Source organism: Chlamydotis macqueenii, chromosome Z (assembly GCF_036417535.1).
Source record: "Chlamydotis macqueenii isolate bChlMac1 chromosome Z, bChlMac1.mat, whole genome shotgun sequence".
NCBI lineage: Eukaryota > Metazoa > Chordata > Aves > Otidiformes > Otididae > Chlamydotis > Chlamydotis macqueenii.
This window is the reverse complement of record NC_141593.1, coordinates 25,642,900-25,655,138: the sequence shown is the minus strand read 5'-3', so window position 1 is coordinate 25,655,138 and position 12,239 is coordinate 25,642,900.

The following is a 12,239-nucleotide window of genomic DNA, read 5'->3' as shown; positions in this document are numbered from 1 at the left end:
TAGCTGGTGGATATATACATTGATATTTCAGGTGAGCCATAAAGTTTTCCTCAAAGCAGCCCTGATGACCAATCTGAGTGGCTAGGTCAGGTACTGTGCAGGGAAACCACAGTCTAAATGGCAGAAGTTCAATTTTGCTTCAAAACACCAAAAGGACCACCCCATGTGAATCACCAAGGTGACTGACATGCACAAGACCACCCTCACCCCGCCCCCTAATCTTGCAGGGAAGCTGCTACAAGAACTCTTTTCCCCTGTATCACAGACTTTGCAGTTACAAACCCTCTTCAGAAATCATCATGAAAACTGTGCGGGTGCTTTGTGCAAGTCACACTCTCACCACTCAGAAGCGGAGCCTCCGGTGTCCAATCCCATGTTTTTTTCACCCTTTATGAAACACTGCCACTCACAAAAGCAAAGGCAGCAATTTTGTTAAAAGGAAGGCTGTGTCTCTGCATTGCTTCCATCACTGACTGACTCACTGCTTTGAAGGTCACTGTCTGAAGAGATGACTAGATGAGATTTAGGTATCAAAGCTCCTCCTAGAGCTCTCACGAACCGTCAGCAAAGAATAGAATCATCCCTATGACACAGAGTACACTATTTGTCTCCTTTGCAGTAAGGACGAGCCTAGAATAATATTTCAGCAGGTCTTTCAGGTCACTACCAGGCGTTACAGGAAGGCACGCTAAGTACCTTTTCCTCAAGTGGTTCTGTACAAAATGTGACACATTGTTTTTCAGGAAGTATTCCTAATAGCTTTTCATATCAAGGCTGTCTAAGATGAAAAGTGAAGTGGAGCATTAGACTTGGTAAGTCAGTAAAGGATGCATTTATCCTACTGCTAGTACAGAAGCCAGTAAACTAACTGAATTATATAGTTTTTTTTCCTTACTGCAAATTCTACTATTTGCAGCTTGTGGTTATGCAAACTGCCCAGAATGCTGTGTGTCACAGCTGCCCCCACGTGTGAAATTTGCAGGAGCATTATACACAAAACTCAAGTCAGCCATTTTCAGGAATTAAAACTTTCTGATATTTTTCACTTCTCCTTACTGTTTATCCGTATCACTTTGTCTGCATTCGGCACAGTGATTTTTCCAAGATTCGTTTTCAGCCCCATTGCACTGCTTCGTGGCCCCGCGATCGGTGTCACTGCCTGAACTACACAGCTGCATACTTTGCAGCAGCTAATTTTGCAGCATGACAAAGCACTTGTTATCAGCAAACACAAAGCACATATTTTGTTAAACGTTAAAAAATCCCTTCAATAAGATACAAGTTATATTAACTTGAAAGACAGCACTATATTCCTGTTCAAGATTTCTAGGCACGTTGTTTCTTACATGATAAAAAGCAGTACTGCCCACAGACGTTAGCTGGGAAATCACAAGAGCTCAAGGAACCTACACCAATATGGATGCAACATGACAAACTGATTTGCTACAGGGGTAGGAAACATATGCAAACGATGGCTATGTCAAAACAGAATGAAAATACCAGGAAATGTAAAAAGAAGGAAAACAGATCGTTAAAATTAAGAGGAAAGATTATAATGAACACTAGGGAAGTCCTCTTCTGGGGTAGAAATTTTACTAAATTTATGTAAGCTTCAACAAGGGTTTGCTTATGTGCAGGTATGAACTTTTAAATTCAGACAGAGGAATACAATCTTGGTGCCAGACCAGTTATTTATCATCTCAATTAATAATATGTATTACTTGATATCAGGTAACTGCATATGATCACATCATCTTAGTAAGAGAAAAGTTGTGTTTGCTGAGAACCTGGTACTCAGGCTGCTGCTTCCTATGATGTGTGGGAAGCCCAGGTTCAGATCTGTCATTCACCTCTGACATTTTCTGGTTGTCATTTGTTAGCCTAACATTAAATTGATCTAGGCTCCCTGTAAGGTTTATTCATACGTGCTAAACTACTCTGCTGTTCTACCTCTAATGGTTAGCATGTATTAATCTCTATATTGTCTTACAGTAACTACTATGTCTAGGCATCATAAAAGGGCCAGGATTAAATGATAGCTCTTACTCCAGAGCCCCACAGTCATGTTATTCCCAAAATGAGAGGTTCTGATGCTGTTAGCAACTAGACTCATATCCTGTACTGAAAAGGAAGAGAGAGCTTTGGTCCGAAGGGATTAATTTGGCGTTGTGAATCAGGATGGCTCAGCATCCCTTGCTCTGTAAAAAGCTCATTACTTTTTTGGTGCTACGACACTAGCATTGCGTTTCTTCAGGCACTCCTTTTTTTCAATGAATTCTAAACCACAGCCTTGTTATTTCCAGCCTTGTTATTTCTCTATTATCTATCCTGAATTGCTCCTCACTGTTTCAATGGACTATAAAGCATCCCTCCTCCTCTACTCTGGAAGAAGAGTGTGCTCCAGTTACAACCACTGTCCATTACAGCCCTTAGGAAACATAATGTTCCTCCTCCTCCAAGTATGCTGGACAAATGCAGGAATTTCATAGGTCTCCTCCCTCTTCTTTTTTGTAACGCCTAAGTTTCATTCTTACTACTGGCTGCCAAGGGAGGGAAAGTCTAAAGACACATAAAGCACACTTAGCTTATAGACAGAAGGGTGACAGCCCCCCATCATTACAACGCATGTCTGCAGGGGAACAGAATGGGTTCCTCAGTCAATGAGCACATCCTTGGGGAGAGGAGAAGTCGTACATTCTAGCCTATAAAACCACAGATAACTTTCATAAGAAGTGCATATAAGTAAGCTGAAAGTAAGCTAATACAGAGAGATAATTAGCAAATTGCTATTAGGAAATTGCTTTGGCCATAACTTCATTAGTTCTCTAAGGATGGTCTCTAGGATCTGCCTGTGCAGTGCAGTTGTAGCAGGATTTAATCCATTTTCTCTCTTACTTGCATTTCCTGACAGACCTCATGCTCATGAGTTCTGCTGGCCCCAGATTCTGAAGCATAAAATCATGTTTATTCTAGCCAAGCTCAGCTTTATTAAAGGCTGCTGCTCAGCTGCTCTGTCCTCACAAGTAGCACAAGAACTTCTCTGTGGGTTTCTTGGTCATTGCAAGACAATTATGTAGGCTAGAAAGGAAAGAAGCATGAGGTAAACAATAGACTGGTCAAATAAGGACATAAAGCCCCTAATCAGTATCTATGATCACAGTGAAAACACACACTCATACATACACACATTCATCTATTTATACCTGTCTATACGAACTGGCAGAATATAATGAGTGGAAGTTTTTTCTTTAATACTGTGGAAGGAAGCTGATACAAAGCAATCGGAACAGAATACTGAGAGTGACCTTCTGGACTGATGCATGCTGCAGACGTTCCCAAAGCTGATGGAGACAGCATGATTAATTTTCATAAATTATTGACCCAAAACCAACTTTCTGCCTCTAGAAACAAATATCACATTGGTAACTGTTGCATTATTCACCATACATGGTCTGATTGAAAATCTATGTGCCAAGCAGTGAGTCAAACCTTTATTCATGGCAGAGAGGTAACAAGGACATACACACATACACACAGAGCCACAGAGCACTTGCAGGAGGCTTACTTCCTAATAGAGGTAACACACCTGTTTGTTATTTACTACTAGCTTGCATTCCAAGAATCATTTACCATTTTAATACAAAAGGTGACATAAAGTCTCAGAATTTCAGTATGTATTGTGAATGCTCCAATTCTGTGTGTGCTGGGTGGGTGGCCAAGTCCAAAGTCTTAGCTCCTGCTCATATTGCTTTCTTGTTTATTTTAGACCACAGATTTGAAGAATAAGACAAAGACATTTTCCTTTGCCCCAGTCAAAGGCAGTATACAGCTTGGTAATTCATTCTTCTTTGGTTTATCAGGACAAGTGGTATGGCAGACAGGCTGCAGGGTAGATTCTACTCAGCCACAAATGCAGAAAAGAGTGCCGAGTAGGACAAGCCAGAAAGGAAAGATGACAAAAGGACCCAGCAGAAGGATAAATTTATTTTGGAGAGGATATGAAGAGTATATACATGCCATTAAGTTATTAGTATTTGGTGAAGCTCTCCATGAGATTTGTTTGCATAACTTTCATTAGCATTTCTATTCTTCAACACATTTTGCAAACAGAAACTATTCACTTCCAATAGCATGCTACTTATTACAACCTCACAGTGACATGTTTTCACTGAGAAACTGGGGAGAAAATTCACCTGAAAACTTGAGGTTTTCATATTCAAGCAACAACAAAACCAAGGGGAATCTTTAAAACTTAACTTTTTTTTCAAAGGAAAGTCAATATAGTTGCAGAAGAAATAACTTAATCAAAAGTCCAGTACTCTGTAGAACAGCAGTTTCAGCAGATATTTTCTGTCAAGTTTACTGGCAACTTCCTCAAAGCCTCGTAGTAATTTAATATTAAGCACAGAGCTTGGCTTCAGATGAAAATATAATTAGCATCCAACTGACATTATTTAAATGGCTTTGTTGTAGCAGAACCCAAGCAAACCTAATTTATTTGTGCTTTTAAACTTTTTTTTTTCCAGAGATATTCTGCACTTCTGATGTCTTGTCCCTTCTTCATCATAGTATCACTCATGCTTTGCTCTCACACCTGGTTACTTCCAATATCACACCCACCAAATTCAGGGGCTGCCTGAATTTACACCTTTGTACAGAAATGGGAGACAGAGATAAAAACAATAGGACTTAAACAACGGCTCACTTGAGCACAATAAAGCTAGCATACTATTTTGCACTATTTTGCTATATTGAGGCCCTCAGAAATTGCTATTTCTTTACATATGGATCCAGGAAGAAGGTAAGGCCCCAGGCATGTGATTAAGGCGTTGGCCCAGATCTTACATTGGAGATCATCTTAGATAGCCTGCATTTTTCAATGCAATAAAAGTAATAATGGAAAAATACTGACAAAAGCTAAACCAACAAAATGTATATTGAACAAAAAAAAAGGGGAAAAAAGCCTTCAGGCCACCCAGATCTTATATATATTCTGGAAGGAGCTCCCCACAGCCTTTACACAGGTGCTCTCTTCCCTGCCTCTCCCCAGCCCTCACTTTCCTCCCCTTGGCACCAGTGATCCCGCACATCCCTTGCAAACCCCAGCCTCCCCAGCTGGCCTCACAGACCTCCCTGCCCTCCCAGCAGTAAGGGAGGGATGCAGACCTCTCCGCTCCCTCTGCTTGGGCGCTGTACCCAGGGGAACGTCCCTCCCTGCCACCCTCCCACGAACCCCCTGCAGCAGCAAGTCTTCCAGCTCTGCCACTGGCTCCAGAAGACACCATTGTCTTCATAAAGCAGCCCTGCCCCCAGAGCAGTATCTACAAAGAGAATATTTTTTTTTTTAGTCAATGTAACTATGAAACAAACATTTCATAAATGTAGGGTAATGCTGACTGTCCATGGGGACAAACCAATTGACCAGTCCCGTGCAGCTGCAGGACCATGGTCCACTTAACACTCCTGTTGCCCTAACACATCAAACCTATTTCAGAGTCATTAAATATTTAAGATATTTGCCAGCAGAAGCGTAAAGCTGATTTGCCATAGAGGCCATTCCTGACACTGGAAAACAAGCGAAAAACCAAGCTGAGTCACTGCAGCTGTAGCAGGAAGGGATCAGTCCCTCGACACCGGGAGCACAGGCGCATGCTGCTGAGGCAACAGCCAGAATTACCGGCAGAAATTACGTTTTGCTTCCATGGCTCATTCATTCTTCAATGATTTCTCTTTCCTCCTAATATTTAATTAAACTTTAATCTTTCTCTGAGGGGGCGCCCATGCAGCCTGGCAAACTGGAGTTTAAAACTGTTTGAGGAAATGGAAAAAAAAGTTTCTGGAACAGGAAAAGTTGCTTTGCGACTGTCAAGAATTAGGCTTCTCAAAGCCTTTGAGCAAGCTCTGTCTATAATTTTTAAAGCAACCTGGTGGCAGGAGTGGGATTCCTGTGGAGGCAAGGAAAAGCAGGGAGAAACACGTCGAAGGCTGAAGTGAGATTGTGCTGGGAGAGAAAGCTGTCACCTTACACCAAGGAGCATTTGAGGTGTGACTGTGCAGCAGCAGCACCTCTTCATTAACTTCAGTTACAGATGTTGCTTTTCAGCAGCATATGACCAGCTGAAAAGTTCAGCTTGGCTTTTAGACCAAGTTTGCATGACTGGCTGTTGACCTTCCTTTATCTTGTAAACCAAGGCTTTGAGTAGGTGTATTGGTACAGGAGGCTGTAGCATGAAAGCTCACGTACAGCATGCTCTTGCTGCAGGACCAGCAATAACAAGTGACAGCTGGAGACCTTTCCCACCTACACAAGCCAGGAACATCATTAGCTGTGGCTGACACCTAAGCCCCAACACTTTGAGTCCCAGGGCCCATGGTTACCAGTTTGGATTGCTGGGCCCACACCAGAGTAGGCTTACGACTTGTTACTGATGTAGCTGCTTGTTCATGTGCTGTACACATGATCTTCCCCTTACTGCTCTTCTCCTTCCTAACAAGAATAAACTACATAAGGATAAGTACTGTTAAACAGGTGTAACTTCTCCTACTAGCAGGGCTTCAGGTGTTTCAACAAGAGCAGAAAAATTAAAGCTAGCTACTTTTATGTGTAAACCACCATCACTGGTGCTAATTAATGCAAGGGCCCTTTATGTTTGCAATGGTCAATATGAGCAACTCCCACTTGAATTTAGCTGTATTTATTCCTAAGATGTTTATATGATTTTATCTGCAGCCTTGATCAAATGCAGCCTGCCTTCTGCATAGTACAGACCATGAAAAATCAGAGTAATTCCCACATCAAGCCTTGAAGTTACAGCTAAACTACCAATATCTTCAAGTGACACAGGATCATACTCCTTGGCAGTTTGTTCCAAAAGCAAATTCCTTTGCTGAAAGAGAGTTATAATTTGAATTTTATTGCTAATATCTGGCATCATGTTCCAGCCACCAGACCTCCATTATATTTCTGTCTGGTAGATTAAGCAATACCCTAGTAGCTGATTTGTTCATTTTCTGCATTTATGGCCCAAGATCAAGTTGCTTTTTTGCTTGGGGGAACAAAAGGTAGGTATCTCCATTTATCAGAAGCACTGACATAACTTCTTCTTGGCTGCTTTCCCTTCCCTCTGGGTGTTATTTTACTTTTATCTCATCAAGTCACTCACCCATAACTCAGTTTCCATTAAACATTCAGCACATGGTTCATTCGCATCAGTGGGGTCAACTGCAGTGATAAACAATGGCCTGGTTGTGCCTTCTAGGACTCCTCAGCAAGGAGACACATATGGATTTGCTTTTCTGTACACATCACAAATGAAGAACATGATCAAATGGTTGATCACAACAACAGACTCAATAGAAAACATAAATAGAAGGATTTTGCAGGAGCATTTACCTAGCAGGCAGAGGAAAGGAGAATGGATCCAGTCTTTGGGACCAGTTTGTTGTCAAGCACTGTAATCACCTGGGGGTGGATTCAGCAGCTACACAGCCCCCCTCCCCCCCCCTTACCCCCAAAGGTTTGGCATTCTGGTCTTCAAACACATTCCCATCTCAAACTTGGAGACAAGAGAAGCTGCTGGGTCCCTACTCTTCGACCGGTAGCATTCCGGGACAACATCACTTTCTGACTCTATGCAAAACCAACCAAATCTTAACTGAACTATCTCAGCCGGCATTTCCCTCATTCCTATGCCTTGACTGGGTGGACAAATGTAATCTTCTGACTAGTCTTGCCAGCTAACCCAGCCTTGGACATTGAGCTCAATTAACAGCACCCAAAAGAGGATGTGAATCCTCTCCCCTCTATAAGGGGAATCAGTGCACTTCCTGGAGCACAAAGATTTTCTGCCTTATGCCTCCATTGGAGGAGAAGGCACCAGCCACCAGAAGAGATATTCAGAGCCATCTCTCTCAGATGCTATGCAAAATGCCATGTTTTAACAGGAAACATTTCAGTTTAATTTTAAACTGTCTGTAAGCAACACCCAAATTTCATGCTACTATCAGCTAACTTGGCAATTGTGGAAAGGCTCTTAGGCAGCTGAAACCCTTGACTTGAATCAAGTTCATGTCACTCTACCCCTCAGCTGGACTTGAACACCGTGTAGAACTCAGCAGTTCAATTGTTAAGAAATTTGAGGTAGATTTGAAAAAAAAAAAATTCTGTTAAAAAAAACCAACCAAACAAAACCAGTAGAATTATGGTAGCACAGAAAACTCTATTTTGATGAAATCTTGGCCAAATACTCTTGGACTAAGCAAGTGAGCTCTTGCAGCATGTTAAACTAGCTCACAGAGTGCCATGCATTTCCTTAATACAAATCTCCAGTTTCTGCATCTGGTCATCTGAAGGGAACATGTCTGCATGCCCGAGCCCAAGTGTGTTTTCTTGTTGGGATCCACTGCAGCCCAGCCCTTGTCTCCACTCTTTTCTAAGGCTGCAATATTGAAGCTCATGTCTGTCAGCAGACATCCAACAGCTTTTAAATGCTGCTGGGTAGGATCCCTGCACAAAGGGTTGTTTCTAGAGTGGTGGGACAGAGGCCATCTCTTCTGCTCCACTTCCTTGATGACTGCAGGGAGCAAGTGCCTCACCGAGGTGAGACCGCAGCCTCTGAGGCACTGGGGAAGGTGGCAACAGTGTCATGGTGCCAGCAGCAGTTCTGTGGTGTCCACATCTGTCCAGCAACTGAAATGAAAGCAGCTCACTTCATGCAGAGTGAAAAAAAAAACTTTCAGGTAAGCGGTCCAGGTAAATTTTTCTTTAATATCTCCACCTCTTGCTATTCTGATTTATGAAATGCCTCAGCTTTCTGAAACTGAATATAAAACTATCCACTTAATCACCATAGAGAAGCAAAATGCCACAGCTACTTAATTTTAGGATGAGTCAGTTCTTCATGTCTTCGGCTCTCTATGGCTTTATGACTTCAAAACCTGATTTGGTTGCCTTGGTTTCAAATGAGGGCAAGGCATGAAGTACAAGAAGACATACTGTGTCTGTTCCCAAAATATATGTACAGAGATTTTAAATAAATCTTCATTTAAGACAGCCTTAAGAGAGAATTCCAAGATTCTTCAGCCAATGAAAGCAGCACAGATAATACAATTAGCTGGCTGGTCTTGAAAATTATGATGCTGATGTGCTCTAATGAAATGAAGCAGAGGCAGTATTTGCTCTGCCAGCTGAGCAGGCCGACTCCTGCTCCACCTCCATTTCTGGAGGCAGCTCCATCCTTGGGAGGATGTTGTCCAATCATTTGCATGCTGACAGCCAGATGCTTTTTTGGTTCTGCTCTACCTTACAGGAAGTCTGGAATCTGAGGCCTGTCAAAGAAATAAACCATCTAAACCTGCTCATGGTTTCACAGGGTACAATTCTGTTCTGCAAAGAAGAGTTATGAAGCTTTACCAGTTGCAGGTATTCACACTCCAGTTAAGCAAAAGCTTGGAAATGAATGCATTTTGAAGAACATTATTAGCAATACAAAAGTGAGAGAAGTGACTCTCCAACTGGCTGTGGTAAAAGCTGCATGTATATTATCCCTGTTCAGTCCCAGCATCATCTGTTTTTTCAATTACTTCAAATGACTTTTCCAACCAACATTTTTTTTTCCTTTTTTGGTGGCACACGTAATTTTACTCCTTTGGATGTATCTTCTTGACACAGCTTTTTTATATATAACCTGTACCAAGCAGAATTCAAGACAAGAGGAAGAACTTAAGTTTGGCATAGGAACAAAGGATACCTTTGATAATTTTTCCTTGAAATACAAGCAGAGTGAAATACGGTAATCTAGTGATGGAACCTCATAACACTTGTATCGATTCAGGTTCAGGGTAGCTGAGCACATGCGCATGTCCTACTAAAGCCAACTAAAGGGAAATTCAGCCATGCCACATGCTGATTGTATTAAGAGCCCCTAGACCTGCTACAGGACAGCAAGCAAGTTCTGGACTCCAAAGCAGCTTAGAGTAAATGAGACGTAAGTGATAAAATTTAATTGATACCAGTATCTTAAGGCAATACAGGAGCTGGGACTGCTGTAGTAAAAGCAAGCATAATATTTCTTGGAGAAAATAAACTAATGCCTTCAATTCTGCAGGAGAAGGATTTATACATTTCTGCTAACTGAAAGGTCTTGCAGTTCATCTACACCTAGTTTTTCCATGTGTCAGATAAAAATGACATACTACCTGTGTTTTCATCTTACTTTCTATGGCCCCTGGCAAGTTAGCACCAAAATACTTGCATGTAGTTATATCCAGCTGTATGACTTCCACTTCCTATTGCATTTATGAATAAATGGTGACTTGAACCTCTACAGTATAAGATGCAGTTATTCTTATTTCCCAGCTGTTAGGCTATGATGGTAATAATGCCACCTGCAGCATCTCTGTATACTCTCTAATCTTTTCATTGCCCCAGGTAAGCTTAGACTTGCCGTCCTTTCCATCTCAGGAAACAAACTCAGGCATCAAAAAGAGGCTCAGCAATAGAAAATCTGCTGCTGTTAATTAAATCACAATGAAGTCTCTAATTCATTGTAGCCCAGGGAAGAGTCTTTTAAATAAACTCATGTGTTATAGCAAACACTTGAGATGCAAGGTGGAAGTCAGTCACTAGTTTTTCAAATTAGCACATCTTTAAAATGGTTTCTACAAATAACACAGAAAGCATCATTAAAAACCACTGACCTGCCTTGAGAAAAAAAAATCAGAGCTCCTTCTGCTCTTTTTGATGCAACTATCACAGTCTCCTGAGTCTTTTTGTAACTCCCTAGTCAAGCTGCAGTAAATTTTCAAGATTTTTCAGAGCACCTATCTTTTACAAGAAGAGAAACTGATACTCCAGGCATTTTTTCCTAAATGATCTTCATTTTCAGGATGTACTAACTCAAGTCTAGCTTACATTGATCAGAGATGGCAACAGCAACCATGCTATGTGCAAGTATTTCCACTTAAGCAAATCTCTGCTAGGACACATATGTGGCAGCTCTGTAGCAAGAAAATGTATTACCTCTCTCTCTCTTTACAATACACCATCTGGCTCCTTTCTGCCTCACTTGAGAAAATGCCTCACCCAAAGTTTCATGGCTTTTGCTTCCTCCCTTGCTAAGAAGAATTGGTACTATAAAGATGAGTATACTTTAGCCATAGAAAACAAAAGAGCCCAGTAGTTCTGAAAAAGCAGGACCAGGAAAGAGTGTTCAACTATCAGCTTGAAGTACCAAACAGTGCTGGGGTACTTTCGGTACAGATTTACTACATCTTACTAACCAAACACATTGTTCTGAAGTGTCATTTCTATGTGAGTGGAAATTATGACCACCAAGAGTAACGGAAATTCTGTAAAAACACCAAATGGAAACAGATTATACCTGAACTAAAAATCAAGGTCACGCTGTAAACACGCACTAGTATGCCACATATACTCCACATCTGCTGCCCAAATACTGTTTTTCTCATGTTTATACATTCCGATTAAAACACCACAGTAATGACGTATCAGTCGTAGAAATGCTCAACAGGCCAAGTTCGGATTAATTGCAATTACAGATCAGATGTCTAATTTCTAGTCTTTCCTTTCACATCCTTTTATTCCAATGTCAAAGAAAATACATAGTGAGGCATTTATGTTTGTATATACTATCCTCCTGGCTCTGTGTCCAGCCTAATAAATTCATTAGTGAGACAAGTTGTGCAAGTTTTGTCTCTGGATCTCTTTTGTTAAAACTCATTCTTTCCTTTTGTTCCTCACTTAACTTTTTCCCTGTTAGAACACACACAGCATTTTTGCTGTTTCCAGCCACTAACAAAACAGTGGGCTGGACCCATACACCAGCACTGACAGCCAGGGGCAGCACGAGCATCCTGCCTACATGTCCTTCCTGAAAGGTAAAGTCAGGTTAACTGATAGTCCAGATGCTCCATGCAGCTAGCACAGGGGCATGGTGCGTGGAAGAAAGCCAGCATGGGGTTTCTTCAGCAGAACAAAGACAGAGCAAACCATGTAAGAGAGCAGAATGGCAGATAACTGCCTATAATCTAAATTTCAGCACAAATAAAATTTCATATTTGCTTTGCCATAAACTATGTTCAGCCACTTTTCTCACAGAGAGAAAGTTGTTTGTGGATCATGCTTCTGGTCTGTTTTCAGCAAAGAAAGACCCACATGTGTAAAGAACACATAAGGTGATTATATCAAAGGTAAATAACGAAGTTGTTTCCCATCCCTG